General features: G+C 34.6%; 1 pseudogene; it reads left to right on the forward strand.

The window, feature by feature from the left end:
* The first annotated feature begins 15,511 nt into the window (after positions 1 to 15,511).
* LOC138159795 (proteasome subunit beta type-5 pseudogene) lies at positions 15,512 to 16,515 on the forward strand (annotated as a pseudogene).
* The last annotated feature ends 10,971 nt before the right edge of the window (positions 16,516 to 27,486 follow it).

Consider the following 27,486-nt stretch of genomic DNA (forward strand, 5'->3'; position numbering starts at 1 on the left):
AAACCGTGGAGTAAAAAAAATTTTTCAACCAAATTTTTAAGCTCTTCCCTAATTGGTTGTTAATTGTGTCAACATATTTAATCCTACTTCTCTACAATGAGCATGTTTAATGTTGATATTAAGTATACTAATTGGTTTTCTAGAGTGCTCATTCAAATACCATGTTTCAGATTTCCACCCCCTCTTCCTTTTGTTGTTGAAAATTCTTATTAGTAAGGTCAAACCAAAATATGTAACATTACATACACAAAGTGTATCTAGGGTATTGAAGACTTTACCTGAACAATACATAGTGGAAAATGCATTGAAAGTAGAAGATCTGGGTTCATGTTCCAACTTCTGTAAAATGAGTATAAAATGCATATCCTCTTTTATAGTTTATATATCATTTTGCAAACCTCAAATTGGTATATAAATTTAAATTGCTGTTATCACTATTACCTCAATCTTATCTTTTCATATGGTTTAGATGGAAAGAGTTTGAGAACAAACCCCTAACCTACAGTAATACTATTCTGAGTTTAGTGTTCTTGAGTGCCTGTGCAAATAGAGAAAATAACTGATTTTGTAATTGCATGAAAGTATAGATATATATGGTTATCCTCTGAAGACTCAGAGTAAGTATCTCCAAGTTTACAATGACCAACTATGATTTCAAAGGCCTGATGAAGAAAAATGATAGTTACATCCTGACAAAGAGGTGATAGGCTAAAGGCCTATGTGGCACTTCAGAAATTTTTTTATTGTATAAATTTGTTACATTTTTTTCCCTTTTTGTCCTTTCCATTGGGGAAAGGAATGGGAGGGAGTGTCACCCTTTGACCATCTAGATGACCAGACATTTTCAGCAATCTCCTTGTTTGAAAGTTATTTTCTTCTAATATATTTGTTTTTCATGTCTACATAGCAGTAGATATTAATCCAAATTACATGAAATTTTAAATTATGCTGATAAGTACATCAATAATAATTAGTCTCCTCTGCAATCTTATGAATAATGTTTATGCATTAAAAACATATTGTGATGTACTTCATGCATTCTGAATTGGTTTCACCAGAGAGGCAAAGGTGTCCATGATATAAAAATTAGTTAGGAGCACATGATCTCTATTAAAATTTTTATTGATTGAATTTGATTGAAATTAATTGCTCATATTGTTCTTTGTGCTACTTTGATTTCATGTATCACATTTAAACTTTGATTTTATTTTTAATTTTTGATTAAATATATCAAGAAGTTCTGATAGTTGCATTCTAGATTGCATTTTGAATTGTTGTTTTTCTCTGGCTACTCAATGACATAATCTTCCAATATATTTCCATAGATTTTTAATAGATTTCTCAAACTCTTCTGCTAACTGATATGCATCCTTAGAGGTATGCCTAAGTATCTCTACGTTTCTTCCTGTATTATTTGTTGTGAAAACTGTGAAAAACACACTACTGATGTGTGCAAGTAGAAAAATATTTTTGTACTCTGTCAAATATATTTGTTCAGGATTTTATAAAATATCAGTTCTGTTGTGAATGTCACACATTCTTAATACAGTTGGTCTGTTAGTTGGATTTATGCTATCAAGCAAAGAAGATTTCAGCATTACTGTATAAGTATGCTTTTTTTGCCTTTTCAAAATCATTGAAGATTGGGATTATCCTTGTTTTCCATTTCATTACTAGATAGCACCAGTGAGTCTGTGCTAAATATAGATTTTTGGAAGAAGATTTTCTATTTAATTGGCTTTACCATTTTTATGTTTTGTAAACTCCTTAATTTTTATTACTACTTAATATAATCAGGTTTTATGAATGAAGTTGTTTCTTACAGTTGCCCAGCATTGATATGTAATACAAAGGTATGTACTTTGCACCTGAAGGTTTCATTAAAACAAAGAAGTATGCTGTTTTTGCCTGTAACTTGTGAGACCTGTTTCCACTTTTGTTAAGATACAAGATATTTTTAAAGATATTTATTGCCTAAGACTGCAAAATTAAGGAAGGGACTAGGTGTTTGGACAATGCAAGGCCAAAGGAATAATTATTTATATGGCATCTACTATGTGCCATGGACTATGGTTAGGGCTTTATAAATATTATCTCACATAATCATACTTCACAAAGTCCACAAAAATACTTAAAAGCTGGTAGCAGTGAAAGTTGAGCTGGTAAATCAGAATTTCTTAAATACTAGACATAAAGCTTAGGGCAGAGGTTAATGAGGTAAGCCATTAAGAACTGTCCATGAGATTAAAGCAAGATTCTGGATCATACAATCAATCAGTACTGTAGACATGAAATAGCAATGAAGAGGAGGTCTTAAAACTTTGACAACTGTTACCTCAGAGAGCAAGTCTCTTATAATAACAAAAACAACAACAGAATGAAAGCTAGTATGTCTATATCACTTTAAGACTTGCAAAAACTTTGCATTTTTTTTTCATTTTATCTTCACAAAAACCTTGGGAAGTGCTACTCTTATCCCCATTTTGCAGATGAAGAAACTGAGACCCAGAGAAGTTAAGTTGCTCAGGGTCACATACCTAGTGTCTATGGTGAGATTTGAACTCAGGTCTTCTTAACTTCTGGAAAAGAGTATTATCTGTCGCATCACTTAGATGACTCATATTGCCTTATACATAAGCCTCCTGCTAGGATAGAGGCCAATTTTGGGAAACTTTGGGATAAACTTTGATAAAACCAGGGGAGATGATTAATAAGCTAGAGTGAAGATTAAGGTGGAATCTGACAGGGTAGATTTTTGCTGGTAAGTTTGGGAAGAGGAATCCCTTTTCAATATTTGGAAAAGTGGCTATAAAGAAATAAAATGAAAAAAAAAGACAAGTAAAAACAAATACAAACATTTTTCCTTGATCTAGCCAGTTCATTACATTCACACAGTGCTAAAAGCCACTGTAGAAACTGAATGCAACCTTTGACTTTGATAAGTGTCAAATTGCAACCAGAACTCCTAAAAATTTGAAATATACTTTATATCTACTTTGAATTACAGAAAACTAGCATTTTATTTCATGTAATGATTCCCTTTAAGTGGCAGATTTTCTCAACAGAAAATAGAGAGAAGGACAAAAGGACAGTGGCAACCAACCTTTTGCCACGAAGAAATCTCATAGTCATCCCTTCCCTGATATCAGTTCTTATAATAGAATAACATAAATATTACTCAAGAAAGGCTTTTAAAATGACATCATAGAATCAGTCCACTGTATAACTTTAAAGTACATACACAATGAATTTCTAGGAAATCAACATGAACTCGAAGTAACTATATCAGTATTATAGTACTATATTAATTATCAACATTGTTCTTTGTTGGTGTTGAATAATTTTTCAGTCATGTACTACTAATTGTGGCCCCATTTGAGGTTTTCTTGGCAAGGATATTGGAGTGATTTGTGATTTCCTTCTCTAGCTCATTTTGAAAATGAGGAAACTGACGTAAACAGCGTCAAGTGACTTGCTAATAATTGTCTGAGACTAGATTTGAATTCATGAAGATTAGTTTTCCTGACTTCAGACCCAAAATTCTATCAAGTGCACCACCTACTTTTTTTTTTATCTATTGAGAGCTGGTTCAGGTTTTAACTACAGTTTGTCATCAAACCAAGGTCACGATCTTAGCTCCTTCAGTGGCCAGTTAGGTTTGTTCTTCATTAGATTAATTAATTTCCCTTTATGTACTATCTCACAAAATCTGCCACTGGACATCAAAGGAAAGAAAAATATAAAGGAGATATGGAAACAGATTTACCCTTGTCATCTGATAAACAATTCGAGATTCATGGTCTTTGGAAAACTTGGTTATATCATCTATATAAAAGAATGACAGCAGAGTCATTATAGAACCTGCTATGTGGACTCAGAAAAATAGAATAATCAATGATCATCATTTTTGTGAGCCCCACAGTCTCCATGTTTTGAGGTTATCTGACATCTAGATGAGTATTTATAATCAGAAATTCTGTAATGCACCATAATGTCTGTCCACCAATTTAAAAATCCTAACTATTGTATTGATGCTCTTTTTAAATAGATAAGATTCCAATTCCCAGGGAGCTGATCCCTACCTCAGTCTTATACCCATCCTATCATAGCAAAGAAGTACAATACTCTGCTTACCATGTATTTTCATATCTAGGTTTTATATAAAAATCCTGTCTCTTTTAAACTGATTTGTAACTGTTTTCTTAAGTAGTCAGTCTCATTTTAGACCCTGAAAAAGTTGAATCAGATGCTTCTTTTTTGAACTTTTTATTTTGTGCCAAAGCTTTACTGTCAATCATTAAAATCAATCATTATCAGCAGCACACCTTTCCCTTGCTATAATAAAAATATTAAACTTTAAAATTAAAAGAGTCCTTTTGCTTAAGTCATTTCATAATCCTGTTAATAAAATAATCAAATAGGAAAATAAGTATATTCTGTCTTTTATAATCCCTCATATATGTATGTGGCTTTCTGAAAAATTTAAACTAAAATATAGTATGTCTCCCTTTGTTGTTGGTACAGTTCCTTAAACTAGAGGGTGATATGACCAAATAAACACAACTTAATAATAGAAGACATTTCTTTTGAGTTTTTTTTTCAGTTAAGAGAATTCATTTAAAGGGACATAATGAGAAATGGCCTATCTGTTCCTATATCTATCTATCTATCTATCTATCTATCTATCTATCTATCTATCTATCTATCTATCTATCTAAATTTTCATGCAATTTCATTTAAATAGGCATTTATTGTTGTTCATACTTCTTTCTTGAAAAAGACCAATAAAATCAGGACAGCAATGTCTTGACTTGTGATTGAATTGGATTTAAGTGAGGCAGATTTGCTCAAAGTTGTTAGCCTCACTCCATCCTCCAGAATCATAGTAGTTCTGTGGTGATACAAAGGTCAAGATGACTGGGGAAAACCCAGGATGCAGTGGGAGACCTTGGTCTTTCTAAATTAAGGCCTTTCCCAGATCTCAGTTTGTCTGAGTCCATGCCCATTCAGTGGTTGGGCTGGGGAAGAGCTGAGACAAAAGATGGATGAATATACCATCACAAAGACACCAAGCTGGGTAATGTAGAGCACAAGAGGCAGTATGACATAGTAAATATAAACTAGTCCTGGAATCTGGAAAATCTGTGTTCAAATCCTCCCTTTGATGTGAAAGATGCTTCACTGATATAGATCAGCAATTTGTCAATGGCTTGTAGTATCAAAGTATTTGCTGAAGTAGGAGAGGTTAAGTGATTTAGTCATGGTAATATAGCTAGCATAGTACTTTTAGCTGTTTTATTGAAGATAAATAACCACATATTTCAGAAAGTGATAGTGGAGTCCCTGAAAACAGCTTGGTCCTCATACCATTCCCAAATAGATTCCTACCCCCTGGGAAATTCAGTAATAACTAATCATACATGACCATGTACAATTACTCACTAAATAAAAATGACAATGAATGACAGTGCTATCCTCTGGTTCATCAAAGCATTGTTTCCTCACCACCACCACCCCAAACCTCATTTTAAGGTTCTCAAGACAATAAAAAATATCCTCTACCCTAGATTCCCATAAAGTACAATTTAACATCAGACACAAGATCTGTTTCTACAAAAGTTAGTGGTTTAGTTGGGGGTGGGAAGTAGATATTTAAGTATCAGAATGACCACATTGTTAATAATCTATTATCATGACTTGGATTCTTAAGGATAATCTTTAGTGATACAGCAGTATGTTTAGCAAAATCCCTTTTTGCCATAATTTTATTTCACTGTTTAGAATCTAAAGGTAATAATGTCTACCCCTCACTAACATCACAAGTGTTCATGAAGAATTATATTGAAAAAGTCACTAGCAGGAAAAGGCATAATTATATTTAAAACAGAGCAGACTTATAGGTTAAGTACCACTTATTTGTGGAGCCACTGTAGATAGGTTTTTGTTTTTTGCTTTTTTTCTTCCTTTTCAGAAAAAAAAATAATGATGGCATTTCACTCAGGAAAAACAATTCTTGTACAGTGACCGATAATGAAATACAAAGCTCAGCTTGATTTAAGCCATTACTAGTGACTTCTCTTAATAGGAACTGCTACATAACAAGTTTAGTCATGATTTTTAAATAATCAGTTTCCTGCTTTCAAATCTTGGTTTAGAAGGTTTATTTTAATTTTCTTGATTTAAATATATTCCTGGTTTGTTTGTTTTTTGTTTTTAAATACCCAAGGTCATTCAGAGGCTGCAGCTCATTTTCAGAGATCATAGTTGAGAGCTATTACCAACTGATTTCCAGGAACAAAAGTCCTCATCATCTCAAGGATATGACAGACACAGAAGCCAGAGGGTAAATTACAAACTACTAACATAAATCAAAGGAGATTAGTCTAAGGATCGTTAAAGAATCAGAAGATTTCTGGTTCTTAAACATGTCCAGAAGTCAATACACAGAGATTTCTCTGTGAAGGTACAGCTAGACATTGGGTGAACTAGTAAATAGGCACAACAGTTAATAGGAAAAGGTGCTGCAGAGTCTGCAGTCTTTGCTGCCCCTCCCCCCCCATACTCCAGGCTCTGATCTTTTATGACCATTTTCCCACTTCCACTGCCACCATTGTGGGTATTCCCATTTTTTGGTAGTAATATGTGGGGACTCTAAAGGTGATTCATATGGCTACTGAATTGGGGAAGATGCAAATAATGTTTTCGACATCCACACCAAGTCATGTTTAAGTAATTGTAGTCAATCAGGAAGTACTGGACTTGGCATTGGCCAAAGGACAATTATGTACCTATCAGCCAAGATGAATAAAGGAAACAAATGACATAGTCTCCATCATCAAGAAAATGAAATCCTACAGAGGAAACATGTATACATGTATGGATTTGTGTATACCTACTTATTTACATAGCAGCATGTGCATGATTGTGTATGTGCAAAAATATAAGATAACTGGGAGAGAAGCAGGCACTAGAAGCTGGGAGAATCAGTAAAAAGAACATGCTTGAGCTTCATGTGAAACTAGGCATTATAAAAGGCCCTGGACAAAGTACATTCAAAGCATTGTTTTGGCCAAAAGGATATTTACTCATAAAATCAGACCTTGTCTCATCATTTATTTTATTCTCTAAATTTAGCCCAATATCTGGAACATGAGAAATGCTTTAAAATTTATTGTTTAGAAGAGATTTAGAGGTCATCTAGATTAGTCATCATATTTCTATAACTGGAAAAAATGAGAACCAGAGAAGTTAAATGACTTACTTTTCTAAGGTTTGTAGCACCAATGCAATATTCACAGCACCAATGGCAACTGTGAATATGCTGGCATAGTTTTGAATTGCAAAATATAACAGACTCCCCACATAGAAGACAGAAGCAAACCATTTATTCAGACATCAGAAAGTCAAATCCCAACAACAGAAAACTGAATTTATCATAGCAACAAAGAAATCTATACACAAAAAATTGTAGAGAGCAACTATCCCGAAGTCTTCCCACACACAATACTGGCTATCTGCTGGCCTATGTCCTCTTTCCTCCCTCTGTTCTAACTACTCTGACGCCCAGCTTCCTTTCAGCTCTGCTCCACACTTCCTGTTCCACCCATTCAGCAAACTCCTCCCACCTCCATGTGATTAAATTCCATCTATTAAGGGACAGGGGATATTTCAAAATCCCATTTCCATTACAAGCTTGTACAAGTTGCAATTCACAGATTTGAAATTTGAACCAAAACTTTATGAAAGAACATTAGACAAAGTCAGGAAGACTTGAGTTCAAATCTGGTTTCAGACATTTACTTGCTATATAACCATAGGCAAGTCACTTAATTCCTGCCTCATTTTCCTCTACTGTAAAATGGGGATAATAATAGCATCTACCTCCCAGGACTATTGTGAGTACACAATGAGATAATGTTTGTGAAGTCTTTAGCATGTTGCCTAGCCCATAGTAGGTGCTAAATAAATGCTTGTTTCCTTTCCCCTTTCCTTCCTCAAATCTACCTTCTTTCCACTGTGCTACACCCATCATTATGTTCTTCAGTTAGCTAATTTAAGTATATTGAAGGAGTGAAAGATTCCTTTCATACTTTGGTATATAGCCCAAAGAGCCTCAACATGTATTGTATCATCTAAAAAGAATAATTAGAAAGATAAAGCTTGGCAGAGAACATGCATCATATTCAACATTTAATCATCATCATAATTGTTATTGCTACTGTAATCCCCTGCAACTGGACCTCTACAGATCAGGACTTGGAAAAACATGAAAATTCTTCCCCTGAGATTAGCCTATACTGATTGGTGAGATCAAAGTAAACTCAGCTCTCAGTCAACTGATCTTACAATCTCCAGTCCCAGTCCTAAACAACATGGCCCTTTTCTGACTTGGTACCATTACTTCTACACTTTCCAAACAGACCTCCAGAAATAATGCCCTAGAGAAGATATGGAACTCTTCCTCTGGGTTTGTCTTGATTGGTGACATGTGACTATATCTAGAGCATCTGAACCTGATCATTTTTTTCCACCCAGATTATTTACTAAGAGTAAACAAACAAATTAATAAAAAAATATTAAAAAAAGAAAACCACATATGGGGTCAGAAAGAATCAGACATGGCTGAAAAAATGACTTAACAACAACAATAACAAATTACATTAGCTTTAAAACAAAGTTCATTAAAGAAGGTTGATAGCAGGAGAATATTCAATAATGTGCTGAGAATATCTGGAGTTGATTTAACTGAGGGAATCTATCCAGTCTCTGAGCTGTCATGTTGGTCATTTGGCCCAGCATCAGAACAAGAATTAGAGTTTCTTGTGACTGATTTTTAATCAGGTAATAAAGGTGTGAAGCCAAAAGTCTGAACCATTAGTCCTTTGAATCAATAAAGTTTCAAGGCCTTATCTTTATGGAGGGGGGTGGGGACTAGTCTAACTAGCATGGAAGTAGGTATTAGAAATTACCCAAGGGGTGGCTAGGTGGTCCAGTGAGTAAAGCACTGGCCCTGGAGTCAGGAGGACCTAAATTCAAATCCAGCCTCAGACACTTAACACTTATTAGCCATGTGACACTGGGCAAGTCACTTAACCCCAACTGCCCTGCCATCTCCCCTAAAAAAAGCAAAAAAAAAATTACCCTTACACCATAGACCTACCACTTAGCATTGTCTATGATGCATAGTAAGAATATAACAAAAAATCTGAATTTGTTAATTTTATCATTAACTCAAACAATTTTCTCTGAAATTAACATTTAAAAGGTACCAAACTAGGGATACAAAAACAAACAAAAACTGAAAAACATATAGGACAATATGATCCTACATCTCAGTGAGCATACAATGTACTTGGAGAAATGTAGTCCTGTTATCATACCTACCATTGGACCCAGTCACTGAGAGACATTTCAGGCATGAGGAGACAGTACATAGTTCTGTTTCAACTTCCCCTACCCAAATTTGTTTTACTTGTATTCACAGGGATGCTAGCTTTCTCCTTCTGTCCACTATTTTTATCGCTCATGTCCTTGAAATGAGATACAGGTTTCCATTTTTTCTACATACCATCTTTAAAATAAACATGGAAGCTTTGCTAGTTGTGGGTGTAATAATGTTTATTGCTAGCATCTACCAAGAAACACAGGATTATAAAATAAAATTAAAAAGTGAAAATGTAGAAAATTATAAGTTCCCTAAAAACTTATGAAAATAGTCCTCATTCTCAGAGAAAATATCAATCCAAATGGAGTGTGTCTTTGATAATTCCTGATCTGTACAATAAACTACTTCAAAATTGTCCAAGTTGGATAGTAGTCTCAGGTTCTTATAATTAGAAATATACCCAGATTGACAAGGCTGCTGGGATTCTTGGCCGCTATCAAGAAACTATTTTATGGTTTTATCTCTGGTTGTAGAGATGGATTGAAAATGTATTTCTCTATCTGGCACCTCTGAAATTATAGCCTATTTTGCACTGACCTGACAATTGCCTTGTTCACCTTCCTTTAGGTATCCTTGAGTGCTCTATTGCCTTTTATCCCTTTGAACTTAGTCTGCTTGATTCATTTGAAACAAATTCATTAGCCAGTTGATATGATTAGCTCTACACTTAACCCAATCTTCACTGATAACTCTAGACTAGCATTGGGTCACTATTTCCTGTAGTGACTAAGTGTCCCAACGATTTGGTACCATTACTCCTTGAAATAGTCCCCCTTAGATCTCCAAAAAAGATTTCCTTTTCTTTCTATTTTAATATTTACTCATTATTTTCAATTTCAACTCCTCTCTCTTTTGAAATGTTTATGTTCTTATCCTGTTTATGTAGAACAGATGATTCAAAGGACTGAACCTAATGATGAGCTGTAATTATCAGCTCTATTCATTTCAAAAGTTATTTTCTATGACTAGGTTTAAATCAGCAAATCCATATGCATGCAAATCCATATGGCTTCCATGCTGAACTTTGGGCTCCCATTCATGTGGCTTTTTTAGGGACTTATACAGATAGGGCTCAAATATTGGCTAGAAATTGTGGGAAAGATTTTATAACATTTTAAAAGCAAAAGGTGCATCTTCCCCACATCCACCCCCCCCCATCCCATATTACAGAAAAAAATACTGGTCAGTTTCTACTTGCATATCAAGAGGAAATCAATAAAACTATCTTTCCAAGGTCATAGAGGAAATTTTTTATGATGTTTACCAAACATATACTCTTATCCAAATCTTTCCCTTCTTCATGGAAGTCCCAGGATAACAATTCTCCCCTCCTAACCTTACTTGATCCACCCCCCCCCCAATTTGCAGCATTTTTTATTCTTTTCTTATCATACTATTAAATCACAGTTTGTTTACATTTGTTTATTTGTTGCAAGTCCTCTACTAAATTTCAAAAATAAAGTAGTGCAGCTTTGCCATGTGCATATCCCCTCACCTACACTGTCTGGCAGACATCACTTTATATAAAAGAAGTTCAAAAAGATTTGCTACACACACACACATACATACATACATGATACACTCATTCCTCATATGCATTTCCCCTGGCAACTCCAAGGAATGGTCTCTGAGAATTATTCATCCAATTCCATTCAGCAATACTTAGTGTTAAGTAGGCACTTAGTCAATAAGTCACATCACCAAACATTTATTAAGATCTACTGTGTTTCAGGCACTGTGCTAAATATTATTAGCAGAACAATCCATAATCTTGAGGACATCATATTATAACTGGAAGACAGAATGTAAAAAGAAAAGTACTTACAAGATTATATCTATATAATAATAAGAGTTTTATATATAATAAGATTATATATGATAACAATATTATAGATATGACAAGATTATACATACATACATATACATATGTATGTGTGTATATATGTATATTTGTGTGTGTGCAGATATATATATATATATATATGAACTGGAGGTGATCTCTGATGGAAGGAATGAACAGGGAGATTGAGGAAAATTTTTTGCAGAAGGTGGGGTCTAAATAATGATTTGGAAAAAAAACAACAACAAGGAAAACCAGGAGGTGGATATATACATAGTATGAGAGTGAATCTCTGGCAAAGTGCATAGACAGTGAAAATTCAGGGAAAGGGAAGACTAAGTGTTTGGTTCAAAGAACAGCTGGAAGGCCATTGTTGATGGATTATAGAGTATGTAGAGGAGAGGGGAGTATTAGGAGATTGGAAAGGTAGGGAGAATCCAGGTTTTGAAAAGACTTAAAAGTTAAACAGATGATGGTATTTTGATGAAACAGAATCACTGGAGTTTAGAGTTCAGTGAGTAGGGAGGTTTGGTGATGAGGGTAATCCTTTGATTTTAGGAAGATCACTTTGCCAGCTCAGTGAATAGTTTATTGGAGTGACGAGAAATTTGATGGAGGCAGATCAGCCAGAAAGCTACTGAAAGAATCTAGGCATGAGGCTTGTACCAGAAGAGTGGTAATATCAGAGAGGAGAGCATAGGGGAGGAGAGGGGTGGTTTGGGAGAGGAAGAAATGAGAGTTTATACAAGAGATATTGTGAAGGACAATGGAAAAATCTCGGCAACAGATTGAATAAATATCTAATGAGAATATTCAAGTGAGAAAGAATGAGGAGTCAAGAATATGAGCTAGAGAGTGAAGCAGAGTAACCATACTAGGAATTCAAAGAGGAAAGCAGAAACAACACTTGCTCCTCAGAGATTTTAAAATAGATGCAGCATATTTTTAGGAGAAAATCAAAACAAAACAAACTTGGGATTTGGAGTATGACAACCTGAGCGACAAATCTTGCTTTGCTACTATTATCTATGGAATTAAAAAAAAGTTTTCTGTTGAATCATTTTGAAATGATAAATTTCCTGTGTATTTTTAACATTGGTTAAGGGGAAAAAAAGCTTTTGAGTTCTAAATACTCTCCCTCCCTTCACGCCTTCTCCCATTCACTGAGAAGGCAAGTATTATATCAAATATATTTGTGGAATATGCAAAACATATTAGCCATAATGCAAAAAGCAAAAGAAATAAAATGAAAAAAATATACCTTAATCTGCACATAGAGTATCAGTTCTCTTCAGGTAGATCATATTTTTCATCATGAGTCCTTTGCAATTGTCTTAATCGTTATATTGGACCAGAGTAGCTAAGTTTTTTCACAGTTGAGCATCATTATGATACAGATGTTATTGCATACAGTGTTCTACTGATTCCACTGAATTCACTTTGCATCAGTTCATCTGTCTTTCCAGATTTTTCTGAAATAATCTTGTTAATTTCTTATAGCAAAATAGTATTCTATTGCAATTATATATCACAACTTGTTCATCTATTCCCCAATTGATGGTCATCCTCTCAATTTTCAGTTACCACCACAACAGAGTTGCTACAAATATTTTTGTTTATATATGTCCTTTTCCTTTTTCTTTGATATCTTAAAGATATAGAACTAGTAGTATTACTGCTAGTTCAAAGGGTATGCATATTTTTATGGCCTTTTGGGCATAGTTCCAAACTGTTATACAGAATGGCTTGGATCAGTTTCACAAATTTACCAACAGTGCCAATTAGTATCTCATATTTCCCATATTCCTTCTAATATTTATCATATTTCTTTCTATCAATCATGGTAGTCAATCTGATAGGTGTGAGGTGGTACCTCAGCATTATTTTAATTTGACTTTCTCTAATTCAATAGTGATTCAGAGCATTTTTTTTGGTAGGGGGAGGGCAAGGCAATTGGGGTTAATGGACTTTCCCAAGGTCACACTGCTAGTAAGTATGTCAAGTGTCTGAGGCCAGATTTGAACTCAGGTCCTCCTGACTCCAGGGCTGGTGCTTTGTTCACTGTGCTACCTAGTTGCCCCCATTTAGAGCATTTTTAATATGATAATAAGTTCTTTTAATTTCTTCTTCTGAAAACTGTCTGTTTATATCCTTTTATCATTTATCAATTGAGGAATGACTTTCATTTTTTGGTAAATTTCATTGTTTCCTATATATATTTTTTAAAATAATTTTTTATTAACCTTTCTTTTGATTTTCAGATTTTCCAAGTTGATGTTTAACTGGGGATTTTTAATTTGTTCTTCTTGTTTTTATAATTGCCTGTCCAATTCATTAATTTGTTCTTTCTCCTTTATTGATGTAAGCATTTTGATATATACATTTTCCTCAAAGCATGCTTTGGCTGTATCTCATAAATTTTAGTCTGCTGTATCATTGTTGTCATTATTTTTAATGAAATTATTGACTGTTTCTTTGACAAACTCATTTTTTAGGATTACATTATTTAGTTTCCAATGAATTTTAATGTATGCTTCCAAGGCCCTACATTGAATGTAATTTTTTTTTTATCACATTATTGTCTGAAAAGTGATATATTTAATATTTCTTCTTTCCTGTATTTGTGAAGTTTTTCTTCCTAATAAATAGTCGATTTTTGTGAATGTCATGTATAGCTGATAAAGAGCTACTTTCTATTCCCATTAAGAGGTCTACTATATCTAACTTTTCTAAAGTTCTATTCATCTTTTAACTTCTTGAATTCTCTCTCCTTGATATGTTTTCCTTAATATCTCTCTCTTTGATAAGTTATGTAACAAGAAAATACAATAATAAGATACCTAAATTACTACTTGAAAATGTTAAATTAATGTTAATTAACTTTCATTAAAAAAAATCACATTTTCTTTTCTTTTTAATTCTTTTGACATTTTATTGTTTCTTGATGTCTGGATTCATTAGCTTCCACTCTCCCAATTTTAATTGTTGAGGAATTATTTTCTTCAGTGAGGTTTTGTACCCCACCCTCCAATTTGGCCAATTCCTTTTTTTAAGGAGTTCTTTTTCTTCAGTGAATTTTTGTCTCTATTTTACCATTTGGCCAGTTCTGTTGTTTTTAAGCTATTATATTAAATATTTTGTACCTCTTAACAAGCTGTTAATTCTCTTTTCATAATTTTCTTATATTATTCTTACTTCTTATCTCAATTTTTCCTCTACCACTCATCTCTTTCTTTATTTTTTCCAGGATTTTTTTTTTAGTTTTCATCCAAATTCCATTTTTTTTTCTTTCTGGCTTTGCTTATAGCTATGTTCAAATTGTTCTGTTCTTTTTAGTTTGTATCTTGATCTTCCCTGTCACTAGGGTAGATTTATATGGTCAGGTTCTTTTGTCATTGTTTGCTCATTTTTCCAGCAGACCAAAGTGCTTGCATTCCTCTTGGCTCTGGAACTATGACCAGGACCCCTGTTCTCATAGAGCTTCAAGTGTTAATGCTCCTCTCCACCCTGGAACTGCTACCCAGAACTCCACAGGGGCAACACAACAAATTTTTGCTTCAAATACCAGTTCTAGTTATCCTATAATCTCTTTCTCATCAGTTGCTACAAAACTCTAAAAAACTACTGCTGCTGCTGTTGTATCTGCACCCTAGGCCAGCAGCTAGCACTGCTACCAATTGTGCACTGGGCCAACCACCTGCCCCATGGCACAGACCTCTCCTTCCAAAAAAATGTCTTGCCTTGATCTTTTTTTGATTCTGTCACTTTTGAATTCAAATTGATTCCTTGTTTTAAAGTTGTTTGGAGGGGACTGTTGGGGGAATTCAGCTAGTTTACTCCACCATCTTGATTCAGCTATCTATATAACCCTGAGGAAAATGTTTCATTTTTCTTGGGCTCATTATCCTTTTAGGCAAATGTTGGTTTTTGAAGGTTTGAAATTTTGAAAATTTCTTTAAACTGTTAAATCCCTTTATGTTATAAAAATACTTCCAAACAATAATGATAGAATTTAGCAATAGGAAGAATATGGTAATGGGAAAAGAATGAGATAAATATTAGAGACTTTACATAGAAAGAATTCGTATTACTTGGTGACTGACTGGATATTAGGAAGAGGGACTGGAAAAAGTAAAAATAAAAACAAAAACAGATACAGGCTGCCCTCTTCTAAAACAGCCGCCAAGCCCTATATAGCTGAGGACGCGAAGCCACCCTTAGTAAATATGGCGTTGGCCAGCGTGTTGGAGAGGCCGCTGCCTGTGAACGGGGTCGCTCAGACCTACAGGACCTGGGTCCGGGGGGGCCCCCGGAGATGAGCTGTGCCTGGCAGCTCCCGGCCGGGGTGCCCCGGATGGAACCACCACTCTGGCCTTCAAGTTTCGGCATGGCGTGATCGTTGCCATGGATTCACGGGCCACAACTGGTGCTTACATTGCTTCTCAGACAGTGAAGAAGGTGATTGAGATCAACCCTTACCTGCTAGGCACCATGGCTGCGGGAGCTGCGGATTGTAGTTTCTGGGAGCGCCTGCTGGCCCAACAGTGCCGGATCTACGAACTCCAGAGCAAGGAACTCTGTGGCTGCTGCCTCCAAGCTGCTTGCCAGTACGGTCTCTCAGTACAAAGGCATGGGGCTGTCCATGGGTACCATGATTTGTGGCTGGGATAAGCGAGGGCCTGGCCTGTACTACGTGGACAGTGAAGGAAACCTTATCTCTGGAGTTACCTTTTCTGTGGGTTCTGGTTCTGTCTATGCTTATGGCGTTATGGACCAGGGTTACTCATTTGATCTTTCCGTGGAAGATGCCTATGACCTGGCCGGAAGAGCCACCAGGCCACCTATCGGGATGCCTACTCAGGAGGAGTGGTCAACCTCTATCATGTCAGAGAGGATGGCTGGATCGGTGTCTCCAGTGACAATGTAGCTGATCTGAATGACAAGTATCGGGGTGCCACCCTCTGAAGGATGTTGGGGGAGTGTTGCTTTCTGGATTTCTTGGGGTGACTGATATTTAATGCCAGGGAAACAGAGTTCACCATCCAGAACTGGAAAGGGACCTGGCTCTTTTTCCTGTCTAGGACTTGATTATTTTTTAAAGCAACTCTTCATTGACCTCTGTATGTTATTGAATTGTTAATAAGCTGCTGCAGAAGCAAATGTTCATTTTACTTTGTTGTTAACATTATATACAACTCAACCCCCCCCCCAAAAAAAACAAAAACAAAAAACAAAAGCAACTCCAAGATTATAGGTTACATTGGCTGAGAAATGGTTAAACCATTAAGAGAAGTAGGCAGAGATCAGAGGATGCTAATTTTGAAGAAATATGAGTCTATATACAGACATATAGATTTTGAATTGATAGTGGATCATCTGACTAGAAATAGCTCATAATCAGATAGATTTGAAAATGAATAATTAGGGACTCATATTTACATGATATCTGGGAGTCATTCAAATAGTATTGCATTATTCTGTTCCTCAGGAAATAGCTTTCCAGTTGCTAATGTATTTTTCTCTGATTTAATTTAATATAGGTATACTGTTTCCCCGATTTTTTTTTATTATTTTTTTTTGGACAGAAAAACACCAGAGGGCTTATTTTCAGGGGAGGGCTTATTTTAATGAACATTGACAGCAATTTTAATAAACAGGTAAATGTGAACAAAAAAATGTACCTTTATTCAATAAGCAAATCACTGGGGAAGAATAGGATGACACGCTCACTGCTGCAGCTCTGATTGGATGCAGCTCGGAGCGCCGCGTGCGTTTCACGGGGCGGGGGGCGGGGGATGGTGCATACAGAGGGTACTGTAATGTAGCGTGTAGCACAGGAGATCACGTTCACTATAGTAGCAATCTCGATAGGGCTTATTTTGGGGGAGGGCTTATTTTAGAGGAATCTTACACAGTAAGGGGAGGGCTTATTTTCGGGATAGGTCTTATTATCGGGGAAACATGGTATCACACCAGAAATTACCATGGTGAGTCAAGACCATATATAAATGCAAGACCATTTACAAAATATCATATAAAAATCTATAGCATTACAAATTTTACATCATCACTGGATTTTAGAGTAGAAAGGAATTTTAAAGTTCTTTATCTTATAGATGACAAAACTAAAGCCTAGAGAATTTAGCTGATTTACTCAAGGTCACACACTTAATAAGAATGTCAGATCCAAGATCAGAATCCACAAATTCAGATTCTGAATCATTTTTGTCCAAATTATACTGAAGCTCCAGGTCTCACTTCTGTGCTTCTTCCTTTAAATAAGACAGAAGTCTTAGTAATCTATAAGATCTCAAAATGTTATCATAAATAATATTATTGTGTTAACAAGTACTCAGTATAATTATACTCATAGGCTAGCTCTAGATCATAGAAACGCTTAAGACCCATTGACCTGATTAAGCAGTTGAGCATGTGGAAGAAACTGTCTGAGGAAATTTGGGGAAAGAAAAGGGTATGTGAAATGCTAGTGTGACTGGGACAGAGACAGAAAATATAGTAATGTGTAAGCATGCACATACATTATCATAAAAGAACTAAGGAATTTAGGATTCCTTTTCTGGACACAGGATTCACTTGCCTCTCTTTACCAGATAGCATCAAGGGTATTATCATTATAAGGAAAATGTCATCATCATTAGTAGTAGTAGTATTTTTAATAGAGATCATTTATATAGGAACCTAAGGGTTTTAAAAGCACTTTATATCTTAATTGGTCATGACACCTACCTGCTAAAGTATGTATTACAATTATCCTTATTTTGCAGTTGAGGAAACTGAGGCTGAGGTTAGATAATTTTCTGGGTCACAAAGTTATTGTTTGAGGCATAATTTAAAATTATCTTCTTGGCTCTTAATCTAGCACTCTTTCTACCAAACCACCTTGCTACCCACTTTTTAGGTATAATTTGCACAAAAAACTTTCCCCACACACATTGCATTTCAAGGCAATTAAATGCAATGGTTCTGCAAGATTCAAAAATATTAAAGTATCTGTTTATGGAAACAAAATAAATATGACACATGAACTAATATACCAAATAATGTGAAATATTTATGACATTGGAACTGTGGAATTCCTGTTGAAACAACACAATTCCTGTAAGTATGCAGTTTTGACCATAAATAAAAGTCTGGTGTCTATAAAATTTAGTTACAGTTTAATCTTTTTTTCCCTATCAAATGACATACAGCTTGGAAGATTACTGAAATATTCCAGTCACTTTCTTGATCATCGCCAAATTTCATTTGTTCCAATTACATCATATTTCCTTATTATATACATATGGTTATTATGCTATGTCATGTGTTCCTTACGAGTAATGGTGAATAAAAATAACTGTCTATTTTTTAAAACTTTATGTGAAATTCTCTTCATTCACATTCTCTTCTCATTTCTACTTTCCTTTACAATTAAAGAAAAAAAGTCAACATTTTTTCTGACTATTTCATTCCCTTGAAATGACATTCCCATAGTTTTTGGTGGTCAGTCACATACCTGCCTTCTCCTTTTCTATTCAACTATCATTCATCAGTCTCTGAAAAGTGTTATATGTACTTTTGAGTTCCTTAGTAGACCTTTCACAAGACTATTCATTTCCTATGACCTTTTCCACCTTCTCTTACCTAGTTTCAACAGTTCTCACCAAATGACTGTCAGGTTGAAAGTGCTAGCTTGAACCCAATCCTGATTTCCCCTCAATTACCAAGAGCACAGCAGGCTACTTTCTCTGAGGCCATGAATTTCTGTCATTATTATTTATAGCTGTCTTTCCCATATACAGTCCTGATGAACAGGTGGCTATTATCTTAGGTCATGTTGAGCATGCTGTGAATTTTCCCAGATCACAGAATGTTTCACAGCTTCAGTAAATAAACAGCATGCTTGATTTTATAGTGAAAAAAAAATCACATTAATGTCACCTGTATATACAGAGCACCATGGTAGAATTTCACAGCTTTGATTCCAGCACAGTGATGCAACGATAAGCTACACATGCTAAAACTTCAGTTTTTCCCTTTCCCTTTGACATTAACTGTGTGTCCCAGGATGTTTGTGTTTCAAAAGACTTGGGTCACCTTCTATTGACTTGAATTCCTGCCCAGGAACCTGGGTTAAATCTTTTCATCAAGCTGACACCAACTTACCTCCTTGCTGAGTGATAGTCATAACAGAACAAAAGAGAAGGAAAAAAAAACAACAACAACACAGCTTTCCAAAATCTATTTACATATTTTCTTAGGACCACTCCTATTCATATATTCTAACCCATTTTTGCATGTCTTGTATTCTCCACTAGGGGGCATAGTGGCCCCTGACATTGTGATAGAGTAATTTCTTAGGAAAAGTGCTAAAGAAAGTCTTAAGAGAAATGTATTACCAGAAAGGAATTAAAAAAAAAAAAAGATGGGATGTCTACATGATAAAAGCAATGAATAACTTTTCAACAACCTATGTGTTCCTTGAATACCCATACAATATCAAGAGAACAAGAGAAAGACATCAACATGTTGGCTGGACAACTACTTCACCTCCCTCACAAATCACCCTCATGGTAAATATAGAGGAGAACAGGTACAATAGTTACAGATGAATTTCAAGCACAGATGGGGGGAAACTTGTGTCATGGGAGGAAATTCTTGGTTGATGAGCTGATAAATCCATTGGAGTATCACAGGTGTCTTAGTTCATCCTTGAATATCCCAGAATCTAGGACATAATGGGTTCTTCAGTAATAACTATTTCTTAAGTTTTTCCTAATCAGAATTATGCAGTGTTACATAGAATGCCAGGAGAAATTTATTCAAACAAAAGTAACTGTTGAACTGGTACAATCCCTAGTTCAGTGTATAGTCACTGCTCTCTGGTTGAGGTACACTATTCTCATGAAGCAATCTAGTTTATGATCTTTGTTGTTGTCTGTTTCACACATTCGGATGGCAGGGGCAGCTTTCCAGTTTTATCCCTCCTCACTGGTGTGATCAATTCACAGTTTTCCATTGGTTTGGTGACTCTTGCAGTGTAAGTATTTGCGTATCTTATGATTTCCATCTATCTCATGGCTTGCCATCTTCTCTCTAGTAAACAGATATTCTGATACAACTAGGCTGTTTCTCATTATAAAGGGGGCTTTTAAAGGCTGTATTTGGAATTTCTGTTATCTTATCAGTGCTTAAAGTACCCAAAGTACCCTGCTCTTCCAATCAAAGTGATATTAATGCTTTTCTTCTTCTTTAGACTACAAAACATGTAAACTCCAAGTCTGTATGCAAAAAAATTGAGTGTTTCTATTTACCATCCAAGGTATCCTTTCTCCATAAGATTTCCATTTCTTCCAAGCGATATGTGATTTTTTCTTCTCAAGGAACTCATTCTCAGTATGAAACCTGACCCCAGGCCTTCATTTTTTTTTCCTCTTAAGTTCTTCACTAAGGGCTTGCATCTTAATTATTCAGTGGTTAGAAAGGATTCCCAGTTTATTGTCATTAGGGAACTGCCTTCTTTTTTAAATGAATGAATAAATGACAACTTGGAAAATATATTTAAATGGTTTCCATCCATTTTTGAATATTATTTTTATACAAATAAATGATGTGACCATTACAAATTATTTTTATTTATTCTTTACTCTTTTTATTTTGGGAGAAATGGTTACATGTTTGACCCAATTAAAAAATATAAATTTATCAACCATGCATTATCATTCAATTCAAACTTTTCTCTCTAAAATTGCAAATGATTTATTACTTACCAGCTATAATGATCTTTTTTCACTCTTAATTCTTCTCATTTCCTCTGTAGCCCTTGAAACTGCTCATCACCTTTTCTCTAGATTTTTGTGACATTGTTCTCTCCTTAGAGAAGACCTGTTAGACCACTTCTTCTGAGATTCCTTAACTGAATCTTCAACAATATCATATCCTCCTGTCCTAATATTTCCTCAGGCTCTGTCCATCACTTCTTCCCTCATACTATTTCACTTGGTGATTTCATCAGCTGCCATGGATTTAATTATTATCTTCATACAGAAATTAAGTTCTAAATAACTACAAAATACATTATAAAGGCAGCCTACTAAAATATATTTAATACATATGAATACAGCTATCCAATTCTCTTTCTGGGGATAAAGAAGATTTTAATAATTGGAAAGAAAATATATACTTCAAGTAGATCCACAACAATATAATTAAAAAGATTTTTTTCAGTAATTTCAGTTATATCCAACTCTTCATGATCCCATTTGTAGTTTTCCAGGCTAAGCTACTAGAAATATTTGCATTTTCTCCTCTAGTTCTTTAAAAAAAAAATATTAACAGATGGAGAACTGAGGCAAACAGTGTTAAGTGACTTGCCCAGGGTCACAAAATTTGTAAGTGTTGGAGGCCAAATTTGAACTCAAGAAGATGAGTTTCGGGGTGCCTAGGTGGCACAGTGAGTAAGAGTGCCAGCCCTGGAGTCAGGAGGACCCGGGATTGGTTCTGGCCTTGGATACTTACCCACACAAAATAACTGGCCATATAACCTTGGGCAAGTTACTTAACCCCAAATGCTTTAAAAAAAAAATGAGTCTTCCTGATTCCAAGCACAGCACTCCATTATGTCAGCTAGCTGCTCAAACTAAAAAGGTTATGGTAATTTAGTTATTTAGTGTCATATCAATCAATATGACAAGGAATTACTTTTTATAAGTTTATCCAAAACTCTATTGTTAGAGTTATTGTTAATCATCTTAAGGAATTAAAGGTTAAGAACCTCAATATAAGTAATGAGCTAGTAGTAATAATAACTATTATTTTCAAGCATTTAACATTTTAAACTATAAAGTAATTATATTCAAAATTATTTAGTACCAGTTAAAAAAGAAAAAAGTCAACAAATTAATGATATAGATTAGGTAAGGAAGTCTTAGAAAAATTTAACATAATCCCCTTGCAATCTATTCTCCCAAGTACAGCTAGTCTTACTACTAGAGGTAAAATGCTAATAGTTTTACACTTATACTTACACACACACACACACACACACACACACACATACACACCCAAGAATTTGGCAGAAATTATTCAGATTAACACTTTATATAACATAGGACAATAAATTCCAAGTGGATAAATGACTCAAAGATGAAAGATTACATCATAAAAATTCAGAGGAGAATACAATGGATTTTATTCATTATGACTCTAGGAAGAATTCTTAATGGAATAAGGGGAAAACTATTCATAAAATAGGCACTTTCAAGGCAGTTTTAAAAAGAGGAAATGCAAGCTATTAACATCTATTTGAAAGTGCTCCAAATCAGTAATGATCAAATAATGCTAATCAAAACATATCCTGGGATGTTTCACTTTATACTCATAAAACAAGCAAAGATTATAGAAGTCATAAATAATAAATGCTAAAAGAGTTGTAGCAAGACAAGTACAGTTAGGCACTACTGATGGAGCTGTAATTTGATGCAACTATTCTAGAAAACAATTCCCATTTACACTAAACAACCAGAACAATGACAATGAATCAAACCACTATCTTTTGCACCAGGTATACCGGTAATACACATTTAACACAAAGGGCAGTTAGATGGTGCAGTGGGTAGGGTGCCTGGCCTGAAGTCAGGAAGACTCATCTTTCTGAGTTTGAATCTGGCCTCAGGCACATACCAACTGTGTGACCTAAGGCATGTCACTTAATCCTGTTTGCCTTAGTTTCCATGTCTATAAAATGAGACAAAGAAGAAAACCACTCCACTATCTTTGCCAAGGAAACCTCAAATGAGGTCATGAATAGTCAGATAAGACTGAAATAACTAAACAACATATAACATAAAGAGGTAACAGCCAGAGGGAAAGAATGAGGGCATGTTAAAAATGTGCATTTCCCTGACTTGAGTCCCCCTTGGGATCCATGAAATAAAAAGCACAGCACAGCAGAGAGACCCCAGGAAATAAGAGACTAGAGATATGTAAGGCCCCAATAGTCCCACTAGTCCCCACTACAAGTGCATAGAGGCTGGACCAAGAACAAAGTGCTAATTCAGGAAATAGGGCTAGAAAAAATTAATACTCACTGAGAATTAAAATGGCTTGTACAAAATCTGCTCTATGCCAGTTAAACTAAAAAAATAAGCAGGGGTAACATACATGATTTCTGATAATGTGGAGTAAAAATAAACTTTTTAAAGGAGAAAATCTATTATATTGAATTATACCATAGATAATTAAATACAATCAATACTTAAAACATATGTACCAAAGGGCATATTTTTCTAAATACTTAAAGGAAAAGTTGAATTTGTTATGAGAAGAAATAGATAAACTATCAGCATGAAATAATCCCAATATACTCACTTTTGGTCATAAAGTAATCTAACAAAAAAAAATAATAAGAGATAATTGTGTTTTCTTCCTTGTCTGAGATTATTCTGCCAGCTTAATATTATCTTACTGTTATATCTCAAATTCCTAGCAGTATATCACATAACAGTTGTGATAAAGGATGGCGTTCTTGCTTTACCTCTAATCTTATTTGAAAGATCTTCACTTATCTCCATGAAGTATTATTCTGACTCTAGGTTTTCGATATATCTTTCTTCTTATCACCTTAAGAATAAGTCCATTTATTCCTATTTTTCTGGTGTTTTCCAAAAACATGGCTACTGTTTATTGCCAAAATCTTTTTTTCTATCTCTTTAATATAACCATTTATTTTTGTTGCTTCCTCTCTCCTTTTCTCTCTTCTCCCCTTCCTTCCCTTTGTCTCCACTTTTATCCATGTCCCTCCTTTCCTCTCCCTTTTCTCTCTCCCTGTCTTCTATTTTCCTTTCTCTTTTCCCCTTCCCTTCCTTCCTATCTATCTACCCATCCATCCATTTATCTATATATCTGTGTTTTTCCATTAGTCTGGCTATACATCCACATACATAAGGAATTTTTATCAGCAGACTGAAATAAAATACTATTTGAATATCATTTTATATACAAAAATAAAATATATGTAATTTCATTCTAAACTCATAACTATCATATGGACATTTATTTACTTCAGCTTGAGTGAAGTATACGTGAATTTGATTTTCAGTAGCTACTTCTCTTTTTTTTAACTTTGATAAACATTTACTATCCCTCCCCCAAAATCACCTCCTCATAATATAATATTTATGGAATATATTACAATGTAAGGAATGGAAACATATTTGAGAATTAGTTTACCCAACTATATCCAATTTTCCAGTTATTTAAAAAAATTATACAGAGCATTTTAAACTTCAGAACTCTTTTGGAGAGTAAAAATGTAATTGCATTCTCATAGAAATATTATAGAAATTAAATTAAAGATGAAAGAATGGTCTTTAGTGAGGCAAATTTCAGTACATGAATGACTTGCTAGGAAATAGAGAGAACATTATTCAATTTTTAAATTAGGACCTGAACAAAATATTGATCAAAGCTTAAGTCTGTTGACCTAAATATTTGACTATTTCTCTGTTTCCATGCAAGCAAAAAAATAGCAATAATATTCACATTTCTATACCACTTTTGGAATTGCAAAATACTTTCTTCAAAATAATTCTGTGAAACAGGTAAGATAAGTATTTACTCCCATTTAATGCATTGAAAAACTAAGATTCAGGATGATTAAATTACTTTCCCTAAGTTCATCTAGCTAATAAATTAAAGGATGCAGCTCTTCAAAATAGGTCTCCTGTCGCCAAGTCCAGTATTTAGTACTTGTGAAACTATGTTGTACTGAAAAGAATACTAAATAATACATTATAATTTCCAGTGTCTTCTACTTTAGCAAAGATATCACTAAGAAGCAGTGTGTGTGTGTGTGTGTGTGTGTGTATTTGGTTTATAACACAATGACAATTTCTTCATAGAATCTATTACCTAGCGACCATCATACTGATAACAAGTTTCTCTGTACTTAGGCTGGTCCTTGGATAACTAGCCCGAGGCTTGTTACGAATATTAGCTGTCAATTTTGTGTTCCACTTGTAGTCTCTCTCCATTACCTTACATAGAGAGTTGGGGTCATAGGTGAACCTAAAGGCATTTATTGTGAAGTCAAAGAGATTTATTACCCACATCAGAGCAGTAAAGCTGACAGAATCAGGCTTCACAATGCGATGTAATCTAGCTACTTGAACAGAGTTCTGGTGAGATCTTATCATTATTTAGTCCCTTTATTATATGTGCTTGTAAATTTTCTTCTAATCACCTTGATTATCAATACCAAGTAGTTAGGTTGCATTTTTTTTCATTTTGTGCTATTTCCTTTATGTGTAATCCTTCACGTACCTTTTTATGCAGTATGAGACTGTCAGGGTGGACCTTTTCATGATTTTGGCCATAAAGAAAGATGTATGTATGTATGTATGTATGTATGTATGTATGTATGTATGTATCTATCTATCTATCATCTAAATATATATAATGCACATATATATGCATATGCATGCATATATGTACACGTATATACATTTGTGCATGTGGTTATACACACAAATATGTAGATTTACATTTATGTTTATGTGCATGTGTATGTATACAGTCATGTATATATCTGTAAGCAAAGCTATGTATATACACATTCATGTAAGACATCGTATTGTATGTTATATATGTGTATTTTATGTGTGTATATATGTATGTGTATGTATATATACATACATGGACACATACTTATACATGCATGACAATGTGATTTACTTGGCAGTGGTCCCTTCCAAAGGAACAGTTGTGTTCTGTAGAACTGAATATTTCTAGAATTCTTTCTTACTAAATATAAACATTAGAAACTAACCATATATTAAAAAGATTAGCTTGACACAAAACAAAACATAAATATTAGGCAACATGCATCATAGCTTAAAAGTTAGCTTGATATAAACTACAAACAGTAGTTTGACCCATAATGTAATTAACTTAGGCAAACCCCTCAAGCCCAACACTTTTACAAAAAAGAAAGAGAGAGAGAGAGAGAGAGAGAGAGAGAGAGAGAGAGAGAGAGAGAGAGAGAGAGAGAGAGAGAGAGAGAGAGAAGCAGATTCATCTGCTAAGTTTTAACCTCTCCTTTTCATCCTTTCCCACCAAATAAATTGTTTGGCTTGAGAAATGATTTGATATCAACAAACATCACAGCAAGCCCAATGCTACCACACAAAAAAGAACCTCCTTATGTTCAATAGAAAAGTAGAATCAGGGGTGGCTAGGTGGTGCAGTAAGAGGGCAAGCACCAGAGTCAGGAGAACCTGGGATCAGTTCCGGCCTCAGATACTTAACACCCACACAGAAAATACAAAACAAAACAAAACAAAAAAACTGACCTCGTAACCTTGAACAAGTTACTTAACCCCAATTGCTTAAAAAAAAAAGTAGAATCAAAGTCTATCCTCCTTGATAAAATATACTAGACATTTTTGCTGTCTTGGAATAGCCTTAAGAGAAGTTGGGATCACCCTCAAATCATAGTGATTAGGTAGAATATCTTTCTTATCTTTTTTTGTAGTTGTAGCAGTAGTTAAGTAGATATAAAAGTTCTTACTAAATTAAAAGTCTACATATAGTTAGACTATCAGCTCATTAGAGTAAAAGTGAGAATCAATACCAAATTAGGAGAAAGGAGAGATATGAGAGAACTCTGAATGAAATTACACAATTAACCAAACTAACAAAAGAAGGGGGGAGGGAAAGAGGAACAGAGGAAGGGGTAGGAGTAGGGGAGGGAGAGGGATAGGCACTCAATATCAGAAAAAATAAATCAAATAAGTCCTAAATAAATTTCCAAGGGAAGATGGGGATTCAGACCACGGGCAAACAAGTAGATGCTATCAAACATTTAAAGAGTTTAAAATTTAAAATGTCTATGTAAGAAAAAATAAATATTCTATAAAGGTGAGAGAAGTACATAAACCAAACCTTTACATAGTTGATACCCAAACAGGGAGAGACAAATGAGAGAAAAGTAATCGTATACTAATCTCAAAAATGATTTTTTTTTTGCTTTTTCGAGGGGAGAAGCCAGGACAATTGGTGTTAAGTGACTTGCCCAAGGTCACACAGTGTTATTAAGTGTTAAGTTTCTGAGGTCTGATTTGAACTCAGGTTCCCCTGACTTGAGAGCTGGTGCTTGTAATGGGAATGTAAATTTTGAAGATCTTCCCTGCCCCTAGGCTAA

The sequence above is a fragment of the Petaurus breviceps genome, unplaced genomic scaffold (genome assembly GCF_028583685.1).
Source record: "Petaurus breviceps papuanus isolate PSGF00001 unplaced genomic scaffold, PetGlider_PUasm1.0 178, whole genome shotgun sequence".
Taxonomy (NCBI): Eukaryota; Metazoa; Chordata; class Mammalia; order Diprotodontia; family Petauridae; genus Petaurus; species Petaurus breviceps.